This window comes from Anas platyrhynchos, chromosome 20 (genome assembly GCF_047663525.1).
Source record: "Anas platyrhynchos isolate ZD024472 breed Pekin duck chromosome 20, IASCAAS_PekinDuck_T2T, whole genome shotgun sequence".
Lineage (NCBI taxonomy): Eukaryota > Metazoa > Chordata > Aves > Anseriformes > Anatidae > Anas > Anas platyrhynchos.
Genome location: NC_092606.1, coordinates 2,903,985 through 2,929,068, shown reverse-complemented (window position 1 = coordinate 2,929,068; position 25,084 = coordinate 2,903,985). Strand labels below are relative to the sequence as shown.

Genomic DNA, 25,084 nt, shown 5'->3' with positions numbered 1-25,084 from the left:
ATAAGAAATTGGGTATAATTCTATATCCTAAGCAACTGTGCGGTCCTGCATGAGTTTTTGTGTCCAGCTCCTGCCCACGTGTGTGGCTGGCTGCTACCTGCCTGAGGCCAAGGCCTTGGCTGGAGGCGCATTGAGGCTGCAGCAACTGGAAGGCTTATTTGTAGGCTCCCGAGAGGGAAAAATACAGGAAAGGTCACTGTTGCCTGTAATTATCATGCAGTAACAATCTGATGCAGATCCCATTGGAATCCATCAAATAACTGGTGTAAAAGGACTTGCGATGAGACCTTTAAGCAAATCAAAAGGGAACTTGTCTCTCTGTAACAAACATATTTATTATGAACACTCATGATGATTTCGTAGGCCAATACCGCATTTCACAATAATGACTCAGTGATACGTGCTTTTGTGTATCTAATATTAGTATTTGAACTTTAAAGGGAACAAATAAAAATGATTGACTACTTTGGATCCAAAAGGGATTATATCACTGGTGTCTGTCTTGCAAACTGATCACTGCAAACTTGATTAGTTTTGATTACTTTGTACACAAGAAGAGCAGGGAAAAAGGGCTTCTAATGAGGAAAAAGACGAGTTCAGCAATGCATGAGGAGTGTTTGAAGTATATGAAAGACTGTGATACTTTTCATGCATCGCTGAGTTAAATCGTGAGGCTCCTTAAAGCAGGTTGTAACAAGTGCGTTCTGTGTGAATGGCTTCCAAACCCAATTAGCAAAACTCATGGAAGAAAGCTCTGCGACAAGAATTGATTTAGTTGTTTCAAGAATTGAAAGCAAGATGTCAGCAAAGAAAAACCACCCTACCAGCTCTGGGAATCCCTAAACTGGAATCTGAACTTTTATTTTATAATCATCCTGGTTTGCTTCTTTTCCCGTTTGCTTCTGGCCTCTCTCAGAACGGTGTAGCGGATCCAGGTGGATGTTTAGTTTGGCCCAGAACAGCCATTCTCACAGATTTATTCATGCTGATAGAGAGTGGGGGAGATCTGTAAGTCCAATCTCCTGTTTGAAGCAGGATTGAACTCAGACTGAGTTGCTTCAGACTTTGTCCAGTCTTGAAAACTTTCAAGGAAAGGCAGAGATTTCCCCTACCTCTCTTGGCCCCTGTTGCACAGCTCAATTATCCTCTCTGTGATCTTGGGTCTGTTTGCTTCTTTTTATCAGTCAGAATTTCACTTTTTAATTTACGGCCACAGTTGCTTGTCTTCCCACGCTGCACATCAACAAGGAGCTCGGCTTATCTTCTTCATAACCTCCCTGTAAGAGCTGGCAGGCTGCTGCTGCTGTGCCCCCTCCAAGCTTTCCCTCCCAGTTCCCAGCTCCTTCTCTGGGGCTGTGCTCTCCAGCCATCGGAGCATCCCAGTGGCCTTCTGCTGAACTTGCTTCGCTTTCTCAGTGTCTCATACTGTGGCTCCAGAACGGTATGCTTCAGTTTGGTGGTGGCCTCGATGCTGGCACGGTCTGAATCAAGCAGTATCAGGCACCGTTAAGATAGGGCATAGGATTTAAACTCCTTTTTAGATTTACCTGTATGGGATTTTGTGTATACCTCAATTTTCCTATTGCTTGTCATCTTAGAGCACCTTACATAGGCTGACGTGCACATGTGTGCTCGTACAGGTCTGCCCACACTTTCTAAAATGTATTTAGTATGCACAGGCTTTCAGAATTGGGCCGCTTAGAATGAAAATTTCCAGCTGGTTTCTGATCTCCAATCCAGCTTAGATGTAAAAGCTCTATATAGAGGAAAGAAAACAAAACCATCAGAATTGGGCAATAAAGAAATAAATATACTATGGATTGTAAAATTTTGTTAGCATTCCATTGCTGTCTGCATTTTTATTTTTATTTTTTTACTTTACCAGATATTCCAATTAAATTAACTACCTTTTATGTGTGGTAGTCAGCATAAAGTGTATATTAATTTGTCTCTTGTGTTTGGGGAAAGAATGTAGTTAATATACTGACTTTATAGGAAAGCCTCTCTATAAAATATTAATCTCTGGAATGAATATTATTATTGTAGGGACACGGTGCATAGATGTTCATTGAAATATAACACGTATATTCAGTAATCCTGCAGTTGACTGTTCTTAAGGATTCCTTTAAAATCAATAAAAGCTTAGTTGATGGCTTTAGTAAGATATGTGTGACTTTTAATACAGCCAGTAAGTGACACAAAAACAAAACTGGCTTTGCTATGGAAGTTCTTTATGCATTTTTCTGCTGTGTCCCAAATTCAATGTAATTTTTGTTATTCTGATCTTGCAATTTGTCAAGAATAGGGTCTGTTTGCCAGGCAAAATCACACAGAATATACCAAGAGAAGCCTCGCTAGGTTATCAAAATGGCAAAGGAACCAAGTGCCCCAGAGTTACTTTAGTATTAAGCAACTTGCTTCTCTCCTTACCACTGCAGGTATAACCATGGTGGGGAGGGGCGCTGCTTTTCCTTGAATCTTTCCTGGTATTTTCTAAGCAAGCATAGAACACGTGGGGTTCTCTCACAAATTTTAAACTCCTGAACAATAGAAATAAAGCTTGTTTGGCCTGGTGGCAGGGGAATACTCTTTCTTATAGCGGTCAAGATGCATTAGAACCAGACCTCGTGGGGATGCAAATACCTCGAGTTTTGTAAGAGTCTTTCTGTTATGAAGAGCAGGCTTTGGTGCTGTAATTGGTTTCACAGACTGTGAACGTTCCCGGCATATCACAGCAATGAAAATAAAAGTATGGTATGAGGTTAAGGGGAGGAGGGGACAACCTGGCTCTGCGTTTTCAGCCTCCAGCATGTCTTCTGCACACTTTTCAATATAATCATTAGACGTATTTCATCATCTATTTTCCCTTATTGTACTTAACCTGGGGTCACTGTAATATTTCATAGTTTTAATGCTTCCAGATTTATTTAAAGGGTTGCCGATAAATTATTTTAATCCGTGTGTATACAATGTGAGATATTGATTCATATATTTGAAAGGTCTTTAATATCCTCTTTGTACATTTGATTCCTTAAGTGTTGTAAAAAGGCAGAAATTGGTAATTGTTAGTAACAAGATCTCTGGGCCTTAGAGCTGTGTGTCATTCATTGAAAGGGGATTAGGAGAGGCAGGAGCTCACAGACCGGGAGACAGTATGGAACAAAACCACAAATATAATTTCGGATAGCGCACACAATAGGCGGTTTAAGCATGTCTGTTGTAACAACAGGAATTGGGTAATCACGTATACCTCCCTGGGAGAGGGCAGTTACCTTGTAAAAGAACCCCTTGGTTCAAATGGAGAGCAAAGCTGTTGATCAAATGCCTCCTGAACTACAGGTGTTTACTTTCATCAGTTTATTTGATGAGAGTCACAATGGAAGAATGGTGTGCTAAAGGGAAAAAGTATTTTGTGCAGAGAGGAAAAACTTGCTGCTACTGGATAGCCAGTTAATTCTTATCCAAACTGAAGCTATGCATCTCTCTTTCATAAACTGAGTCACCGCTGAATTGCACTAAAGCCAATAAAAGGATGAAGGAATTATATTTTCAAAAGCAAAACTTGTCTAGGCACATAGCACTTTGACTCAAAAAAGATGAGCTAATTAGTTCATTAAGTGACCATCCAGGAAATGCAGGTAGCTGATACAAGCAAGACAACAGACATGTAGCAGTTAGGGAAAATTTGGGCTTTTCCCTAGTTCTTTTCCTACTTCCTTTTTTCCCCCAGTTCTAACTTTTGTTTTTCCCCTCCATTAAAAAAGGTTCAAATGGTTACTGTTCTGCTGGATAACTCATTTGGTTGTATGTTTAGATACATCCCCAGAGAGACATGGGAAATGTGACAGCTCTCCATCCTCTAACGAATGGTCCAGATAGTGCTGCACATAATGTGAGTGTTCTTTACACTTTTAGACCGTGACTGAATGTCACCCACAGCTGATACCCAGCTTATCTGAAAAAAATGGCATTAGCAAGCTGTAGCAGGTCGCTCTTAGAAGAGGTTCTGTGTGAAGAAATAGGAAGAAATTACCATAAATAAATAATAAGAAGGGATTGTACAGATATTTAGCAGTCTTGGCATATATATATGTATATATATTAAATCAGAATATCAGTGTGAAAGAAAACTCAAATATAATCTGTCAGCATGCCGGCAGGATTAAGAACATGAAACTCACTTATGGAGAGAAAAGCTGTATTGCTCTTGCAGTGTACTTAGGTAAATTTGCAACCTCCTCAGTTATAAGTAAGAAGGGTCAAGATGCTTTTTATCACTCTTTGGGTGCACAGAATTGCATTACAGGATGGTGTTATGCCCAACTGTGATTACTACCAGACATGCATTTTTATGCTATCAAGAATTTGCAATAAAAGCAGCATGAGTTCATGTGAGTTTTTGTGGCATTCATCCAAAATGGTTTCCCAGCGAACGCCATGCCAGGTATTTAAAGCAACAAGGATATCTGCCTGATAAGTTATTTTTCTCTCTGGAATCCAGCGTTCAGATCCTTCTGTCAGCCTGATTGTTCTCCAATTGCGTTCCAAATTTAGGTAACGATCTTGCAATACTTTAGACAGAAAGTGGAAGTGAACGCATGAAGTGCCAAAAGAAACTATGAAAGAAGTCTAGATGTAGCTTAGTAATAATTCATGGTTGATGACATTACCAGAGGTGATGAGTTTCACACACGCGCACGTTTAGAAGAGATGTATTATTTCATAAAATGGAAAGCTGCAAAATCAATAGGAACAGCCATGAGACAGAGTGCCAGGAGTAGACATGGCATCCTCATCGAATTTAATAAGCAAACGTTGCCTGATGTTTTTGTTGTTAAAGCATTGTGTTCTCAAACCTAGTTCGGCATTAATGTGCATTAACTCAGATGCTGAGAACTCTAAACAAATCCATTGTAGTTCACATGCTCGGGAATATAGAACATGGGTCTCATTTCATTTCTGTCAAAGCTTTGCTAAGACACTGGTATCAGATGACTTATGATCATTGTAAACAGATGCCATATGGGTTCTTACTGATTGACATGCAAATCTTTGACAGCAGAAATCCAGGCCATGTCAATCACTGGCAGACAGCGTGACAGTCACTCTTCTTTTTGCTGTGATTAAATTATAATGCCATTAGGAGTTCGCTGCATTTTATACAATAGATAGTGAGTAACATTGACAAGAGGGCTAAGAAGCTACAGTTGAGCTCATCTCTAACACAGGAAAGAAGGGAGGCACTCAGCACTAGTGACTGGTGGCTGCAGTCACTATTGCGGCGTGTCAGACGGGACGCTTGAACTACGAAATGCTAAGCAGTCCATGCTCATTTTCTGGGGCCTCTATGGGATGCTTATCTTTCATGCACTAATACCACCTGTCACATTATTTGATGTCTGGGCCCATTTTATTTGCACGTTTTCAAACACATGCTACTATTACAACATATTTTTTCAATAGAGCATATGCATTATTTCTGGGTTCCTCTGTACTGCTCTGATTTAATACTGATATCCTTTTATGTCTTCTTAAAGTAGTATGTGAAAGGTTATACATGATACTGCCTATTTAATTTTTTGGTGTTCCTACCTTGGGTCTGCATTGTGTCAGGGCATATCTATAGATCTTTTTAAAAATACATAAATACACGTGTGTGTACACAAACATGCTCACGTGCATAAGGATATTGCTGTGTGTCTGTATATGTATACACATGTATGTGACTTTTATTATTCAGAACTGACCGTTCAAAGTTGTAGATCTGTTACAGAAAGTTTTTAGTTTAATCTGCAGCTTTCAGAGCTTTTCTTGGCAATTAGCTTGTTTATTTTAAAGATTGCAGATAAATTAGGAATGTTTTACACAATGATGAAAGATGAGTGAGAGGCTGTTCATCTAACTTCTATGAGCATGTGTCTTAAGGCTTGCATGTCATCCCAGATATACGGCTGGTTGACTTCTGGATGCTAATAGATGTTTAGAAATAACATGCTCAGAGAAAAGTCTCAGGATGTGGTATGAGGCTGTAATATATCTTTACAAGCACTACTACTGCCTCATTCCGGGAAGAATGATCTGTAATCTCAAGAAACTATTTGTATAGATTGTGGTGACATGTAAAACATGAGCAGTTGTGACAAGTATGTTTGCGTTTTGTTAATGAAAAGTTCAGTCAATTGAAAACTTGTAGAAATTACAAGAGTAACAAGTAGGTAACTATTATTAACATTAACAGGTTCTAATCACAAGATGTTTACTTGGGTTTTATTTCTCTACCACATTTTTTTGCTTATAGATTGCTCTGAATAAACAATTCCATTCACATTGCTTGTTATAGCACATAAAGAACAGCAATATTGTTTTTATATTTTTTTACTTAATCCTGATTTATTTGGAAGTACCAGAAGGGGGCATAGAATACTACAGCATCCTCTATTAATGTCTACCTTGCTAGCAGCTGTACAAGAAAGATAACGGGTAGTGCTTAATGAGTAAACACAGGTGATACAGAAATTTTATGCCTAGTGTTAAGGAATTTTTATAACACGGATTTTAATACTTACTTTAATATGTCATTTTGTACGGATATTCATATTCCCTTCAGCTTTCAAAAAGTGGAAGAGGAGAGTGGTATTAGCTGTTACAGCAGCCAATGTGCACAAGAGTCACTAGTGACAACTTGATGGATGTCAGTGATGGTTTAACTTCAATAGAGCACAGCAAATATTCCAAGAGAAAATATTAATGATACATAAGTTTTTCACCTTTTCCAAGATGGCCATGGCATTGTTAAGATGCTCTATGCAGACTGTTAAATTGAGACTAAAAAATTTCTCCTACTCACACAGCAGCCCAGCCTTGGAGACAAGTGAGCATCTCAGGTGCCTGGAGCCTGCCGTCTGTCCTCCAGAACACGGATCCGTTTGGGTCAGTGTAGAAATGAAAGTTTATTAATAGTGCACTGTTCCTTTAGCAAAGTGATGATAACATTTCTGAATAAGTCAACCAGGGAGACGTCATTTTAAAGTTAAAAATGGTATATAGACGGCTTCAAATACAAGGACTGGCCTTGAGCTGCTGAAGAAGCAAGCACTCTGCATTCAGCTGCAGGTGGCAGCATCGCACTAGCGTTATTTTAGCCAGCCCTCTGTCTAAATGGCCTGCTATGAGGTTATTAACGTAAATATTGATAATGCTGTTGAGAGATTTTTTTTTTAAACGAATATATTGAATTGCTTTTTGCAAATAGGACTTTTTTTCTTTTAACTATTACAGAGCATTCAGGTCTAATTCTCCTCTTTGAATGCCAAAGAGATGAATTTGCAGGTGACACAGCCTAATGCACTCTCCTGATTATTCAGATAAACGTTAAGTTTTGCCTGCTTTAGGTGTGATGAGTATTTTTGCTGAGTAGGAGTTAATAAGGATACAATCTAGCCTGAAATCAGTAGGATTTAAATGCATAGGCATTACTGCTTTTTAATTTATGGAAGCTGTGCACCTTCAGCTTTCATGAAGACGAGCTGTGGTTGCTGTGGTGGGTACTCTATCAGGTTTCTTTGTGTGTATTTGTGAAAAAGTTAGAGCAGGTGAAAATTTAGTTAAATGTGGAAAATGAAAATCTTACATGTAATTGTTTGTTACATATTCATGCATTCATGTCTACTGTATTTTGATTATGATTTAGGGCTCTCTCAAAACTACCCAAGTGTGGATAAGATCAGTCATCGTATTCTTAGTGACCACAGAAAAGGAAAACCCGTCACAGATTGGATTGGTCAAGGGATAGGCAAGGTTTCCTGTCAATGACATGATTTCTTATCTTCTGAGGCTGCTGCAGTATGAACACGATTGAATGGCCTCTGACTGAGATGTACATACTGATTTCAGTTCACGTTACTCTGTGTTTAAGTACGGTATTTCTTTCTCCAGAGTTTCAGGCCTATTTGCCTTTAACTAAATTCCTTTTTGCAAGAATGTGTGAATGAATTTGTATTAGAGTTAAGAAAGAAAAAAATGAGTTCATTTGCCGAACACACAGGTAACTCCTGTGTATGTTATTCGGCAGTAGTTTTACCTTGTTTTGCCTTGGAGTCATTATTGAGAACATCAATACTGTCTACCATTTCTCAGAGTACTTTTTTCCTAGAAATTTGAATAAGTATAGAAATATTTATAAAATAAATACAAGTGCGTCCTGTGGGTAGATTGATGCGTCCTGTGGGTAGGTTGACAGTGCTGTGATATGAGGACAGTCACGAATCCAACCTTTTCATGGCCATCTATAAGGAAACTTCTCTGTAGTACTTGAGTTCTTCCTAATGCAAGGGTGAGAGGAAAATGCGGGCATGCAGGACAATGGAGCTGAAAGCTAGAAAATGAATTGTTTGCTCTCTCTCCAATATTTTTCATATTCTTCACAGTCGTCATTCACAGCAGAGGGAAGTTCAAAGCAAACTAATGTATTCTTTAGAATAAGTAAGCAATTCACAGCTTTCATGGAATGTTTCAGATGTTCATTTTGATCTGCCTTAGTCATACATCACATTGTGCTGTTATTGTCAGCACTACATTGAATGTAAATAATATCTCGATTTTATAAAGCCTTCAGTTTTGAAGGACTTTTTAATGTATGATAAAGATTTTATATAGAATTTAGTCACAATATCAATGTGCTGAAGTAATAGCACATAAAATTGGAAGCTCTTCAGCATTAGGTTACACCCACTGCCACAAAAGTTACCGTGTTCTTAGAAATGCTTTCATTTGATCGCTAGTTGTACTAAACTTTTCACAGGTTTCATGAATAGCATGTCTAATAACAAAGACTTGGGATAAGCACACGGGAACAACAGACAAAAGCACGTAACAGATCAACAGTCAAATGCAGATCATTGAAAAGGTAATAATGAAATAACCTTTTCAAATTATGTTTTCAATGGTGTCATACCAAGAAACTCTGAAAACCAAACTCTTATTCCCCAAGTAAACATTAACTGGAGAATAATGTTTCAGCAGGTGTGCTTATATTGCTATTCAAACTGAAAACCACTCAATGCTGCACAAAGCTTAGCCCTTTGAACGGTTTGTGAAAGCGTTTTCTTTCCTGGATTTCTGTTGGAATATGTTTTGGGGAGCACAACGGGCATATTAACCCATGATACTTAACTTGTATATTTTAATCTTTAATTTTAATTCTAATATGATGAAAGGTTAACTTTTAATGTTATTTAATGCTATTACAAACACTTTTACTGGTATTACAGAAGAAATGTGTTGGATATGCAATCACCTGTATTCTAAAACCTTTTAAAGTTTCTGTTCTGAGATTCTGCTTTTTATTTATTTATTTTTTATCCCTTTCTTTCTCCTTTATTTCAGCCATAGCCAGCTTGCTTATACAGCTAGGTGATTAGTGTCTGGCCATCAAACTAGTAATAAAATTCCCATTTAATGTACAGAACTTTCTTCTTATGAGAGAAGAATATTTTTGTAAGGAAATAGTTCTCTTTGATGCTAATTAGGAATGGTTTTTAGGATCACCAAATTTACTTTCAGAGATGTAGGTTGTGTGTTCCCTCAGCTGTTTTTCTTAAACATTTGTATCTAAAGCCAACTCTTCTGGAACAAAAAATATTGTTGCGGATATTACTATATTGCTCTATAGTATAATGGCATCTTGGAATGACAGCCGGCACCTCTCTCATGTATTTGTTTTCATAGCTTCTCATCAAAACCTGAATTCATTGGCAACGGTGTTACTTCAGTCCCTCATACCTAATTGTGGGTTTTAATGTGCAATCTTTGCTGCCTTTCTTGTGGACCCACAAGAGATTTTATGAAAGTAAAAATAACTTAATTTGCAACGATATATTTTCTCTTCTCTTTTTGCTTAGGGCCATGGTACTTACTAGGTCTGGACCGTCGTTTACTTTGTTTTGCAGATAGATATTATAAAAGGAAACTCCTACCCTTCCATGACACATTTTGCTTCATCTGCTTGGGATGATGAGCTACACAGGGCTCAGGGAGAACCAGCAGTTCAGAAGCAGTTGCAGTGCAGAACCAGTAGTGAAGGATCTCTAGTGAGGTTAGCTCCATGAGGTTCCTTTTTGGAACTGGAGTTTTGGTAATAGTGAGCAGTCGTTGCTATTTTAACTGGGTAGTGTTGGGTGCAGTGGTTGTATGGCAAACTCCAACCTATCTGAGTGCTGAGAAAGGAGTCATACACGTTAGTAGGGGTGGAGCTGGTACAAGGGTGTCATTGAACACGGGTCTCTACATATATGAAAGGCAGGCATCAACCTTCAAAAGCTTGGCACAAATAATCTCTATTTTAAATTAATTACATAGGTTCTATTCCCCCTCTCACCTCATGATTTGCATGCTCTGAAACCATTAGCTGTTAAATATGTATGTTCTAAGCAAAACTTGGTATTGCCTTTATAAACGTCTTATGGCTTCTGTAAGGTCTGTATAATCTTCTTTTGTTCTCTAGATGCTCTGGAGATCAGGTAATTCAAAAATGATGGGTATTTAGCTTCACAAAAACAAAAAGAACCCCAGTTTCTCTATTAACTTCTATTAATATTTGTCTTAAGGTACTGAGATCATGCTGTGTGTTTTTTTTTCTCACAATAATTATTTATATTTTTGCTTCTATGACATTTTTTATGACAAGGGGCAGAAAAACATTTTTTCAGGTATCAAACACAGAAAGTATATATTTAACATTTCAGATAAGTGTTTTCAGTAAAAATCTAAGATTTTTTTCCCAGTAGAAGCTTGGACAAGTCTGTAAACCTTTTATAACTTAATGAACGTTTCACAACAGATGCTGATTCCCTAGGTAAGCAAATCTTTAGTTAGTGAGACACAATCTTCTATCGTGATTTAAGTTTGTTGAAATCAGATTGAGACTTTCCAGACTTGAGTGGTCGCATTTTTCATAGCTTAACTGTAAATCATCTTTCACTTAGAAGATTTAGAGACAGACTGAGGAGCTAAATCTTTTAGTTTGCCTTCCTAACTAGTAGAAGCCCTTAGATGAGCCTCATTATGGTGTTTCCTAAAGGATTAGATAAAACAGTTTTGTAATGTTCAAAGTAGGACAAATACCATTACAAGTATAACAGCTTTATCCTTGTAATGATTTAGATGTAGAATTAGGTGTGGTTGGAAATTGCTTGGATTGACAGAATTGATAATCCAAGCCTTTAGCTATGAAATTAATAGTAATAAATGATGCTGCCAATAATACATAGTAAAATTTTGAAAGTTTTAACTAAAATATCGTGGTTTTTTTGGTACTACTCAGCAGTTTGGAGTGTCAGTGCTGGACCTTGTAAGACTGAGCTCATATAAAAGCCCTGCTAATGTCAGTGAGCCTACTCACAAACCAAAGATTTAGGTAGAATAACCTTTGCTTCGGAAATTTGTTTTATTTAAGCCATCAGTGGTCATAATTGCTGTATGGGATATACAAGTGAAGACTGGGACCTTTCAATACAAAATAGGGATTCAGTGGTTATTAAGTTTTAGTTCTAATGACAATAATAAGATATTGGCAATTCTGTGTACTTTTTTTTTTTTTTTTCTGGATTGAATGTATTTCAGCTGAGATTTTGACTCCATTCCTTTTGATGTTCTAGTATCAAAGCAGAGCTACTTAGGAATCTTTATTAGTTATTCAGGTTTGTGTTTTTGTTTTTATTTTTCATTTAAATGGTGGAATACCCCACACTGAAAATGCTGCTTATTTGGATGTATTTTGATTGTCAGCTTTTAACACTCCATTTGAATTTTTAGCGGTATTAAATCAATTTAATGCAAGCTCTTGGTTAAAGAAATGAAAATTAAATATAACATAATTTCTGTATAAAAAGAAGTGTGTAACAAATGTAGATGTTTTATTAACCCTAAAGCAGAACCAAGAATAATCCAATAATAAGATAGGAAATTAAACTAGAAAGACAAGTCTTATCTAGTAACTTTCTACCTTGATCTAGTGTTTAAAATAAGGATGTTGCTTTATGTGTGTTGTACAGCAAAATCTGGCTGTGATAAGCTCCAAATTCAATACTCTAAGGAAAGACTTTTTGGGAATATGATTAATAGTCATATTTTCCCGTTATAAGTTCTGGAAAATAGTAACTAAAATAAAATTATCCAATGCATTCATATGGATTTTCCCCCTGTAAAATGGTAGTGTAATTTATTCACAAGCTGCTTGTGTTTTATTTTCGATGGTATAGAGAAGCTCTTAGTATTATGAGCTTTGTCTGATTAAGTGCGCAAAATGACAAACAAGGTTGTCCTGTGCTCATCTTCTTCCTTCTTTAGGCAGATAATCACCTTTAGAAGCCTGGATCCTATTCAGCTACTCTGTCAGTCAGCAATACCAAGACCCTAGTAAGCCGCATTTATCAAACTAAACACTTGATCTGTATCGGCACATCAGCTGGTGGCAAGGTCTGAGACACAAGATGAAAGTTGCAATTAGGATTTAGGAGGACATTTTATTATCTGAGATTTGGAATAGGTTTTCTTAGTTAATCCAAACATCTTTCCACTCAGATATGTTGACAGAGCCCTTCTGTACATGTACTTACTTCAGCTTAAGTGGGAACTCCGATGGATGTTGCCAAGATTTAATACCTCTAAAAGGGGAGTACTTGTCAAGGGCAGGACACCGCGGGTGGAGCGAGAGCTGTGCCTGTGCTCTGTCTGTGCAGGCTTTCTTCAACTGATGTTCAACAGCCAGATAGTACTTCTGGGGCAAATTTTTACTGTCCAACTTTTCCAGAAAAACAAAAGCTATTCCTTAATAAAGGCCAATTAGTAGCCTAAAATTACAATATATCTCAGCAGCTTTTATGTGCACGTAGCAGATGCAAGTCAGTAGGTTGTGTGCGAGCTCCATGTAATGCTCAGATATTACAGCGAGGGTGCTTTTGCCAAAACCTAAGGGGCAGACTAAAATCCTTACCTTTCTAATCCTCCCTGAAAGTGCCTCTTTAGTGACAATGCATTCTTTTTCTCATTTGCATTTGTTAACCCTAACTGAAATATTCCTCCCTTGTACACGAGAGGGACTAGCATTTGTGGCCAGTGACAGTCAGAGCGAGCTGGCTGGGTTGTGGTCAGCGTTCCTGTGCTGTTGGAGCCACCCGGCTGTATCGAGACAGCCTTGTTGGACTGTTGCTGTTGGCTCAAGCTTTTGAGTGTTATGTGTTTTGATTTGCCATTGTCCAACAAGATTCCTGTATAAAAGGAACTCTGTAAAGATTTCATCTTCACTTTGTTGTATCAATGTTAGAGCACACCAGACTGTATTTGCCATATCGTTCGTGCTATGATCTCTCCAATATTATTTGTGAGTTTCTTCTTATTCTACTCTATTTGAAATGGTGAAAGGAAAATATGCACAGATCTCCCCATTTCATCATCAGTGTACAAATTTAGGCATGGGAATTGGAATACTGGCTATTTAAATGTTCACAGTAGTCTCTGACTTCATAAATGGTGGATGACTGAGAGAGACTCTCTCACAAGCGTTGACGTTTTCTTACTAAGTGAAATAGATCTTTCAAATTTCACTGTGATTGTGACATCCAGAGTAATGCTAAAGATCAAGTAAAATTCTTCACTTTAGCTATTGAGTACAGATGATATTCTGAACATAGTTGTACAGCGAGGTGCACAGTGCACAGTCTGAACAGCAGAGGTCCTCAAGACCCAGCTGTTCATGCTCAAGTGGAAATTTTACAGTAATTACATTCCATTAGTCATTTTATGAAACAATTTTACTTGAGGATTTTGTCATGCAGTTAAACAAAATGGTCATCTTGTTTTCCTTAAATATATTTTTTAATTATTGTGACATATTATCTGTTATTATTTCTTTTGCAGTGTTGTAGTAATATTTGAGAAAAAACACTTGGAGGGTGTAAATATTCCTCCATCAAGTCTTTTGAAGAAATACACAGCAGGATTTTAGCAAAGCAGTTCTTGTGCCTCCTTTGTCAACAAAGGGCAGTGCTGCTGGCTGGAAGCATTATTATTATTATTTTTTAATATATTATTGGAAAACATGCAAGCATGGTAAAATGTAACTACTATCCAGAAATGGTCAGCTCATGTTCAATTAAGATTGTAATTAATTTTTACTTCACTGTAGAGATACTCTTGCAAATTATTCGAATACATACAAGTAAAGAATTTGCACAGTCTGTTGAGTTTATGGGCTTGGACAAAACTTAAATATTTATCTACTTGTACAGTTAACTTTATTACCAGCCTCTTATTTACAGAAATATCTTACCAAAGACAAGAGCATGGGCATGAAATTATAAATATGGAGAGGATTTTTCCTTCTACCTACTCTACTGGCTGAGCACCTCAACTAGTTGTGTCTGGCCTGAAGCCCCTTCCAACTTTGTTGCTGTTAACTTCCCCGTAACCCGGACAACTAAGCTCGGAGTAGAAAGCAAGAATATAAGTTAAAGTAGCTGCAGTTTACTTTAAAATATTTCCCATGATTAACAGACTTTTAATGGCAGGAAATGCTGAGGTTTTGGCTTCATCATTAAATATGCTGGAGAATAGGTTTTGTCTTGTAGTGGCTGCTAGTTTTGTCTTCACTCTGAGTTATTTGTGAATTGTCGCACTTCTTACTCATGCTACTAGTTTTGACTTTGTTTGCGATTCACAGGTTTTCAGAAGGGGTGTGGGGGGAGAACATTTCAAGCTAGTTCACTACTGTCTTTAACTTGTCGTGTTTTCTGGAAAATCTCATGATAGTGCCTTTTTGTAAAAGCTCTCTGAGTGATGGATTAAGATCTGTCTTGGATTTTACATGGATTAAGTTTTAAATTAACATAAAAGAATAACAATGTGAATCAATTTGATCAAAGAAAAAGTGTCACTAATTATTTAAACAGGACACTTACTACAGAGGTTTAAAGGTAAAGAAGCGGATTTCCCTTGCATGTGGATCAAATCAGAAGTATCCCATAATTGACTCTTTACAAGACCTTGCTGCAGCGTAATGGACTAGATATTAAAGCCTTAAGTATTTAAAGCTAGTTTCCGTCTTTCTCTAAATGGAGGTCTACCACTAAGAGCTATTTTACAAGTCTGACACATTAGCTACATCACTGTGAAATACACTGGGCTCTGGCTTCTCTGGCCCGGAATTTCAAGAGCTTTCAATAGTTAAATGGTGTGAAACGGGTAGCATTGAACCTGTGAGAAGGAATGAGCATCCTAAAAATAAATTCCAGATGGGGATGTCTGTTGGAAAGGAGTGGAGATAGTGGATGTTACTTTTTGTAAGCATTTAATCAGTTTTCTCTTTGCCACTTTTAATTTTGTTGGTGCCTCTAGCGAAAACTCACCCTCTCGTAACAATAGCTCGTAGGGCACGTGAGCTGTTTTCCTTTCTGGGTTCTGAAAATGCAATCTTCTCTGTTTATTTTTGTTTCAAAACTGGATCGGATGAATTCATTACAACTAAAATACTGTTTTGTGCATGAAGGAATGTTGTATTTTCTCATCTAGGAAGCACATGTCAGCTTGGAGGGCATGCGTTAAAGCTATTCCAAAAAAAAAAAAAAAGATGCTGCCACCCTCTTGTCCAGTCCTCCTTGTTTGCACAAGCAGTATTGCATGACTTACACTGTCAAAATATTAGAAATGTTATTTCTAAGGCAACAGAAGGTAATACAGTTTATCTAAGCCTATATAAACAATCACAAACAAGAAAATGAGAGGCTGTAGGTACTCCCATTAAGGATTTTGCAGGACTGAGCCTATGCTTACTTTTTGTGTGTGTTACTAAATATAAAACTTTGTGTTACATTAGGTAAGATTTCTGTCAATATAAGCTTTTATTTGTATTGATCTGTGTTTAAATTGTTGCTGTGCTTTGCATTAGAGTCGATGAACATCTTCCATGCTCTTCATTTTCCATTAATCTACGCTCCAATAGTCTCTCCTGCCACGTACCCCAGCCTTTATCCCAGGGTTTGCCTTTTCAAACAGCCCTATATATGTGGTTCAGTAGTGGCACATTGATATAGGAAGGTTGTGTGCTTTATTTCTTAATAATTTTCTTTTTGAATGGAAATAACTCATATATAAAAATTCCCCTACTATAGTGGTTTATATTATATATACTTATAGGAAAATATTACTCAGAAAGCAAAATAATCCTTAACGTGATCCAGAATTTACTGTTAGATGATTTCTGTCCTCTAATGTCAGGTAGAAATCGAATCATCCTGAAGTTAACTGGAGTTCAGTCTGGGAACCCTGGAGCCTCACAAGCAAAGAAATTTGGTCCCATACGCACAACTTAAAATTTCAAAAGATTTCAAAATTTGAGTATCTTATCTTCAATTTATAACATCTGTGACTTCAAACCAGAGCTAAACAATACTAAATTAATTATATTTTTCACATTTCCTCAAAATAACCTTGTAAGTATTCAAGCCACAAATTATACTTTAAAATGAGACTGGACATTGACTATGATTACTCCAAAAGATGAAGTGTTTCACACAGAAAGATCAAAGTATGCTGCTTAGCTGTTTCAAAGGATAAATACTTTTTAAAAGTTAGTCAGAATTTTTGGCTTATGGACTGAGCTGTTCCTTCTTGTGTAGGTGAAGCAAGAGAGCCAAGTTTTCAAGTATTTATTTTAACAATTATTCCTAGGCTGGTGATCTTCTCCGAGGAAAGGACCTCCCATATTTTGGTTAAGCCATGTGTTCGTCGTGGGAATGCTGGGGTTTCTTCCTTCAGCTGCAGTTGAGGTTTGAGCAGTTAATAACAAGTAGCTTAACAAAACCTCATTTTTTATATTTGGCAGGTTGACATTGTCTGCCCAGCAAGACTGCTGCTAGGGTTAGAGTAATATTTTCAGAGAACCTCGTTCTGCAAAACGATTTCAGTTTGGTACAGTCCAACCACATACATGATCAAATGCACCCAGCTGACCACATCCTTTCCAGCCCTGGCAGTGCGGAACAGAACCCATCTTTTCACAGTCTAGACAGGACCTGAGAAACAGATTCATCTTTTTCTGAGTGATTTTTAGGATTCACGGTCTGCATCCCTCAAATTTTCCCTGATGATTCCAAAATGCAGGTCCTATGGCACATGTTTTTTCCAGTGACCTTCCAATTTTCCACATCCTGCTCCCATATCGTAGCAGAAATACTCTGGCTCTTGTGTTGCTTGGACTGTAGGGGGTCTGCTAGGTTGTTAAGCCTTTTACATCTTGATGGTGAAAATTGCATACCTTTCTTTAAATCTAATAGTCTAATAGTTAACACTATTTAAGAAAAATGTGTTCACTTAAATAGTGTCAGAAGTAAATACTTAGACCTTCAAGGCTCCTCAGCATCGTTGCACCCAGAAAGGGGCTTGTTAGTTTCTAGTTCTTCCACAGAAAGTACAACCAACAAAATCCTTAACACTTAATTTGGTTTGAAAATCTTACCAGTCTTATTTTTCAGTCGTGAGAGTTCTGCCTGAAGTACTTTTCCTGGGTTATCTTTCCTTTACACCAAAAAAAATATATTAATAAAAAAATAAATAAATCAAATTTCCATTGATTTTTCTTACCCAGAAAAGCAGCAAAAAGCTAATAAAAGGAGGAAGGCTTGGTCCAAAGAAAGCACTGTGGCTGATGTAGATTTGCAGAGCTGGTCTGTGGAGCAACAAGAGCTGCTGTCAATCTCCTTCCTTTTCCTCATTTGCAAGGCACAGCTGGGCATGTACCCGTGCTAGGGCTCCATTTCAATAGCATCTAAATAGAGAGATTTGACTAACATAAACATTAATTTATATTTTACAAAATTAGCCTAAGTAACCGGCAAGAAACATATGAGACTAATCATAAAGAAAAGTCTGATCTCCACAGAAAGAAAAATAAACTGTCTTGCCAAAGGCTCTTTCCCCACACATTGATACTTTCCTTCAGCTCATCAGGTTGCATCAGAACTGATTTTATATTAAAAAAATGAATGTTCATGTTTAATCATGGATGTGTGTATGTGCTTAGAGCACCCAAAAAGCTTACTGAAGTAAATAGCCAAAAATATAATGGGTACCATTTGTTCAGAAAAGATACAAAGGCGGGAGTCAGGACCTTGCAGTCCCATTGCATGACAAAAGTTTGCCTGAACATAACCTCCGTTACCAGAATATTAAAAATACAGCAGTTCTTGCCCTTATCTTTCTCTTATCTGTCTGACTGTCTATTTATCTACCTATCAACGTGAAACGAGGCACTGAAAGGATTAGCTCAAAAGGTATGTGGATATGCAGACTTGAAAGACGTGTGGACTAAGTAGACTTAATTGAGTAGCAATTAAGAGTTTGTACTGCATTTAAAAACAGTATCAGTCATACCTGGTGAAAGGTGTGTACTAATGATCTAATTCGAGTTGCAGCCAGTGCATTTGTCTCACATACCAGATGTAATTCCACAGAGAAACGCTGGAGCACATAACCGCTGAGATGTTTCTTGTCTGTTGTAGACCGTAGGCAGTTTAGCTAACTCTACCAATTTGTCCAGCATGAAAAGCACAAGGTTGTGTAAGCATTGACTTTCTTCTGAATGTGCAGCCCTTAAAGAACTTCAAATTGCATGATTATTGATGCGTCCAGATATATCCTTTTTAAGAAGTGTTCATATACTGTCTTGCCATCAGCTTCCATCCAATTCTTGACTTGTATTCGACTTTGTGTTTTGATCAATAGGATTTCACTCCTGTCTTAAATCATTATGCGGAGTTTTGTTTTTACAGGAAGTTCTGTAGAGAATCACAGAGGCTTTCAAACCTGAGACAAGCAGCCTGCTTGTGATTTGAAACAAAACAATGCCCTTTTTTGAGCTTTAATTTCTAGGCATTTTACATGTATAAACGCTCTCAGAATCTACCTCTCAGAATGCTCTTAGAATCTCAAGATGCAAGTAAAATTGTCTTGTGTCTTTAAGCTGTTAGACTCTTTCAAAGACTGCAGCCAGTTAGTATGCCCCAGGTTCTGCTTCCCTCAATCCAGTGTACCCTTTAGGACATTAATTTAATTGTGTTAAATTTCCTAGGGGTGTTAATGGAAGATGTTGGAAATAGGGGTATGAATCTTGGTTCATAGTCACAAATGTTTTATTTCATCTCCAGATAGATTATTTTTAAGTAATGTGTAATTTGGTTTTCATTTCCTCTCATTTTTTATTTAAAAGAAAAAGCTTTCTGCATTAGTATTTGCTGTTGCAGTTAATCTACACATTAGGAGTAGGAAAACTTAATTTTACAGTGGAGGAGGCTTGCATGCTACTTGGAAAGTTTAATCTATCATCCTTTGTTTGTTTGTCAGCTGTTTAGGTTTCATTCACTTTGAGTCAAAATCTTTTCTCTCCAACTTGTGTGTGAAGTACAAAATAAGTTCAAGATATGTATATGTGTGTGTGTGCGTGTGTTTCAAGCTCTATTCTGGCAGTCACAGATTAGTTAATTTCTTCCTTGGGTTTTCTGAAGAATGTGACTGCAAATCAAGAAGCTTGGGATGGGAAAGATCCATAACCCCCTATCTGTATTTGGAAATCTCAGGTTTAAAACATGCCATACGGACAGATCAGATACAGAGCCAGCGCGTACCATTTGGATGGCTGTTTTGAACACTCTCATCTTAGATGCTTCTGATAAAAAATGGTTCTGTTTTTTCACACTTTCCCCTCCTACTTTCCCTGGATAAATATATGTGTGTTGTAAATGATGTCAGTGGGAGGCTTCTAATGTAGGTGACTAGTTAGAGCATTCACCTGTGAGTAAAACTGTTCTGTCTTTTTTTTCCCCCTCCAAATCAGGGTTATAATATCTCAAGTTAGGTATAGGATTTATTTATATGATGTTTCAGCCTTCTGAAATTACTTTTAGTCCTTTACCCCCTCGACTGCCATTTCGTTATTATTGCATTCACAGTAGATGGATACTTTTTGTGCCTGTGTAAACTGGTAGATTGTCCAAAATATTGCTCAAGGTCACTCCTTTCTCCAGCTGTGCATGGGCTGATCCATAACCGTAGCATCAACAGGCTTCCAAGGATGGTTTTTGTCTGTGGGTTTCAAGTTGAAAGCAATGCCCATGTGCTCAGTCTTACAGCTCTTCCCAGCCACAATACCTTGTCACCGCGTGAGAAGTGCCACTTGAAGGGATCAATGGCAGAGGAAACTTCCCGTCCCTTGGCTAATGAAAGCTGCTCTCTGTGCGAAGCTGAGTCCTTGCCATGAGCTTCAGAACACTGCAGACATCAGTACTTGGTGAATCCCAGCTGTTGCTTTTCACTGTAATCGCCCAGAAAGAGGGTACCAAGAGGCTCTGGAATGAACACAAAGCATGGCTCAGCCCATCTGCCCCAAAACCACGTGGCTGAAACAGAACGAGATAAAGCAGGAATCCCACCATCAAAAGGGACTTGTTAGGGCAGAACAGCCGACAAGTGAGTACCGCAGCTGTCAAATACTTACTTGCCACATCCAGTGTATTTCTGCTCTTAATATTAAAAGTGTGTCAGAATTTCCATTATAAACCACTTATTTTGTGGGTTTATAGCTTTGCCATAAAAATACACCTTGGGTTGAATCTTGGCATACGGCCATTTGGCGACTTCTAACACAATATTAATTCAGAACATCCAGACAGTGTTTTTAAACACCAGTATCTGAAACATTGGTGCTTCTTTTTTTTCCTTTTACTTTTTTTTTTTTTTTTTTTTTTTTTTTTTTTTTTTTTTTTTCCCCACAAGTATCTTGTTTTATGTAGGGCTTGCAGAAATCGAAGATGGGCAGATGTAGCTACAACAAGAATCTGAAATGTCTGGAAGTCCTCTTCAGAAACGAGGGCCACCTACACAACTCTCTGGCCAGATGGTAAGGCTGGATGCAAAGCTCCAAGAAAGAATTGGCAAGGTCACTGACTTGACCAGCAATCTGGCTGCTCTCACCTGGAAAGTTTACCAGAAGACAGTAGAAAGCAGAAAAGTTTTGACCAGCCTGGAACTTACCTGCTCATATGAAACTAAAATACCAGTTTTTGAAAGAAATGAAAGAATGGAATGACAGAATCTTAGGTCATATTTGAAGTCCGTAGGTCACATTTGAAATCCATAGCTTAACAAAAAGATTGTCAGCCAATGAATGGCAAATTATGAGAAAAAAGGACTTGTGATTTGAAATTTACAGATCAGCTCAGAAAATATAAAAACCTCTTCTTCTGAACTATGGGTTTCATAAGGAGCACATCTGGTCTGTTCAAATCACAGTCCTGGTGAATGACTGGAAAGATGGACAGAAACGGGGGCTCCTAGCAGCCAAATCCTGTAACTCAAGTACTGTTTATAAAATGAATGATGAAAAGGGGCGATCCTAATCTGATCCCTGGCCTTACTGTACAATTAGGAAAAGTGATAATCTTGGTTTGTAAAACAAGGAAAATTGGCAGCTGTGGAAAAATTAAAGGAAGTAGTTCAGTTAAATATTAGACTTATGTAAAAATTGGCCATAAAAGCTGCTCTGAGGCTGGCCAGGACAGAGCCTCAGAAATGTCTAGGGAAAGTTCTTCAATCAATTCAGGAAATGTGAAGACATGAAGCTGAAAGTGCTGAGCTCCACAGGAATGAGGATAAAGCTTATAGCTTTTCTCTAGATTTGGTCAGTTTACTTTTTGAATGTGTATTAGGATCTGTGAAATGAATAGAATAAAGCACCGTTTCTTAAACTGAAGTTATTGGACTAGGCAGGCTGAAAAAGGATAAATTAGCGGCAGGCAGAGACAGTGACTGCTGGGAGACATGACGCGTCCAAAAAGTGGGAAAATTGGTTTTGAAAATTAGTCCTCTGCTTCAGAGCACGAAATGTGACTAAAATGATGGATAAGCTAAGAAAGGATTTAGATTTCATTATGGCTAGTAACAGAGTAATACCTGCTGGAAATATTGTCTTATGAATTAAATCTCTGGAAATTTTCTTGAGTTATGTGGCCCGGCTGAAGCATAGCATCTGCAGATAACTGATTTGCAGTGTGCAGATTTTCCTGATACGGCAGCAAACTAGTACAGCAGTTACTTGTTGCAGTACATTTTCACCCAAGTAAAGTAAAAGTGATGGAAATCTTAGTTTAAGGGTCAGGCCTTTGCAGAAGTCTTAGCTGCTAGTGCCCTTGCAGGTTTGAAGAAGAGGTTAATTTTCTCTGGCACTAAGAAATTTAAATTCTGAATTAATTTAAATGCAGAGCAGCAGCGTGTTCTCAGGGGATTTCCTTGCAGCCTGTGGAGGTATAGGTAGGTATACTTGCTCTAGCTTTATCCCGTCTAGCACAAGGAACTCACTGTGAAAATACAACGGCTGGGAGATGGATGCCAGGTACAAAGGTCGGCTCCGTACCTCTCGACTCGGCTGGGACCGCGAGCCTCTGCTGAGGTCAGAGTCACCGCTGCTGTTAGTACTGGTGTTAACAAGGATAAAGAAAGCACGGCTGTGCCACGATCACAGCTTTGGCATACTGTTCAGATTCCCTAAAAGTTTTTTTACAGTTAAAAATCAGTTCTCTAGATCCAATAAATATACAGCCTGCACGCAGTGGTCTACCACAGATTGATTCTGAGGGAAACCAACCCATTACCCCGCACCTCTCTGTTTAGCAAAAGCAAAGCGGTAAGAAGTGCTACTGGGCATCAAGGAAATGAACTGGGATGGGATAAGTGAGCTTTCAACAATTTTTGGACCTCACTCACATTCTGATTAAAGTCAAATGGTGGCCCAACCAGAGCCCGTGGAGCCAAGTAACAGGAAAAGGGGGAGGGAGCAGCTTTCAGAGCAGGACGAGACCTACTGCAATTTAAAGAGATGTCTTTTGGCACAACACCTGCTGTACTGCAGAGGATGGGGAGAAGGTATCGCACAGCATGCCTGTTCCACATTATCTCTAGATGATATCTCGGTACGAAGTAAAACACTTGAACAGGAACTGATGTAGTTGCAAATGGTCTGTAATATGCTGAAAGTCAGCAACCTGAGATCAAATCCAAAGACAAGTGAATCATTGCAAGCAGAAGTAATTAATTATGAGTCTGCAGCCAGCCAGGGAATGGTTTTCACAGACAAAAAGAAAATGGAGGCAGGACAGCCCTGACCAGCTCTCCAGACAATGGCAGCCAGGTAAAAGGTTTTGGTTTTCTTAAGGATTACTGCTCCTGCTATTTCAGACAGTTTATTTGTGGCTTTGCTAATATTGTAAAACCACTGCATAAGTTTGGTGAGAAGGAAACCATTTCAGTGGCCAGTCTGCTGTGATTTAACATTTTCAGTTTTTTTAAAAAAAGCGTGTGTAACTGCTCCCCTTTTCGCCTCCCCACGTTTCAGACACCTTTCAGGCTGCGCCCAGATGCTGGCACTTACGGGCTGGGGGGCAGCACTGACAGAGGAAATCAAAGGGCTTGAGAGCATGGTGGCTTATTACAACAAAAAGTTTATGTTCTCAGGAGAGAAATTAATATTCTGCTCAGAGAACATCTGACAGTGGTTAAATCTATAGAACATTTTCACTGCTGTTTCTCTGGAAAGGGATAAATGGTTTGGACAAAGCCTCCCCGGGCTGCCGGGGCCCTGAAGGCCACACTGCCTCCTGAGCGCAGGGAGCAGGCACGTTGAGCTTGCACGGGCTGAAACGGGCTGGTGCATGGTTTTGTCTGGAGAACAATGTCCCAGGGCCACTACTGACACTGCCCAGGGTCACTACTGACACTGCCTGGGCAGGGCAGGAGGAGCAGGTGGCAGGGACAAGCAGCGCAGTGCCCCATTGTCACAGTGGCTGTCCTCAAAGTCTGCCTTCCCCCGGCCAGGGAGCTGGAGCTGGGGGCAAGGATGTCCTCTCCTGTTATGTGGCAGTAACAGAATTTTTGTTAGTAAATAAACACAGTTGTAGTGAAGAAATGCATGGCTTTGTCGTTTGTTATTTTCTCCTGACAGAAATATGTGGGAATAATTTGAATTTTGTTAATTTCTTAGTGTTAAGGAGGTATTTTGCCATTAAATTCTCCTTCTCTACTGTTAGACAGAAGTAAAGAAAATCTGTACCTTGATAAAAGAAATACAATATCACGTGGCTGAAATACATGTATTCTTATATATACCTGTCTATAAAATATTACTACGGTTTCTTGGGCCTACCTGTGTGAACTAAGTAATGGACTGCTAATTTTTTTGCTGTGATTAAACAAACACTGTGAAATGTCGAGGGCTTTTTTTCCTACAGCGAACTGGTTCAGTGTTAAAGTTACTGCACATAAAGCCATGCTTTCCAAAGCATGTCTTGTTTTTCCATGCTTGAACCATCGTGGAGCTGTCATGTTCCATTCCTAGCGTCTCCCTGACGTGCAGCAACAGACCGTGACAGCAGAGTTACAGCAGTAAAGGCAAATAAGGACATGGTTTCGAGAGCATTTATTTTAAACACAGATATCTGCACTGCTGCACATAATAGGGAGCTAAAAACTGAAAGGACAAAAGCTAGCAAAGTGGGTTCTTATGAATAATCTCTTTTTAATGGAGTTGTTTTATTTGAAAGCTATTTAAAGCTTTCTTCAAGCAGCAGGAGGGATCAAACACTGGAAAATCAGTTCTGTAAAGATTTTCATCACTTTGTTAAACCTCTGTTGAATGAGCTTGAATCTAAGTCAGCAGTACTGCTATGTTACTATAGGATATCCAGTAATACTGACCTGTATCAGCATAGGAAACCTTTCATGAAGCATAAAGCAGGTTGTCCTCTGTCTGTAAGCTGTTGATCTCTGCTTCGTATGCACCCTGAGTGCCAGGTACTTTTTAAAAACAAGAGTGGGAAGGACAGTGACAGAAAACTGACTCTGGCTATGGGAAGGCCTCCTGCAGAAGCAAGGAGGATTTCAGGATGCTCTGGGCACTTAGGCAGAATTCAAAGTAATTTGTGCTTTAAAACTTGACCTGATGGCAACTGTAAGGGAGAAGGTTTGAGGTTTGTTGGTGTTTCTGTTT

At 38.4% G+C, this 25,084-nt stretch overlaps 1 protein-coding gene across 1 annotated transcript in view; it reads left to right on the top strand.

Moving 5' to 3' along the window:
• The window catches only part of LOC106015372 (uncharacterized), a 63,668-nt gene that overhangs the window by 25,298 nt on the left and 13,286 nt on the right, over positions 1–25,084 (top strand). The window lies entirely within an intron of this gene.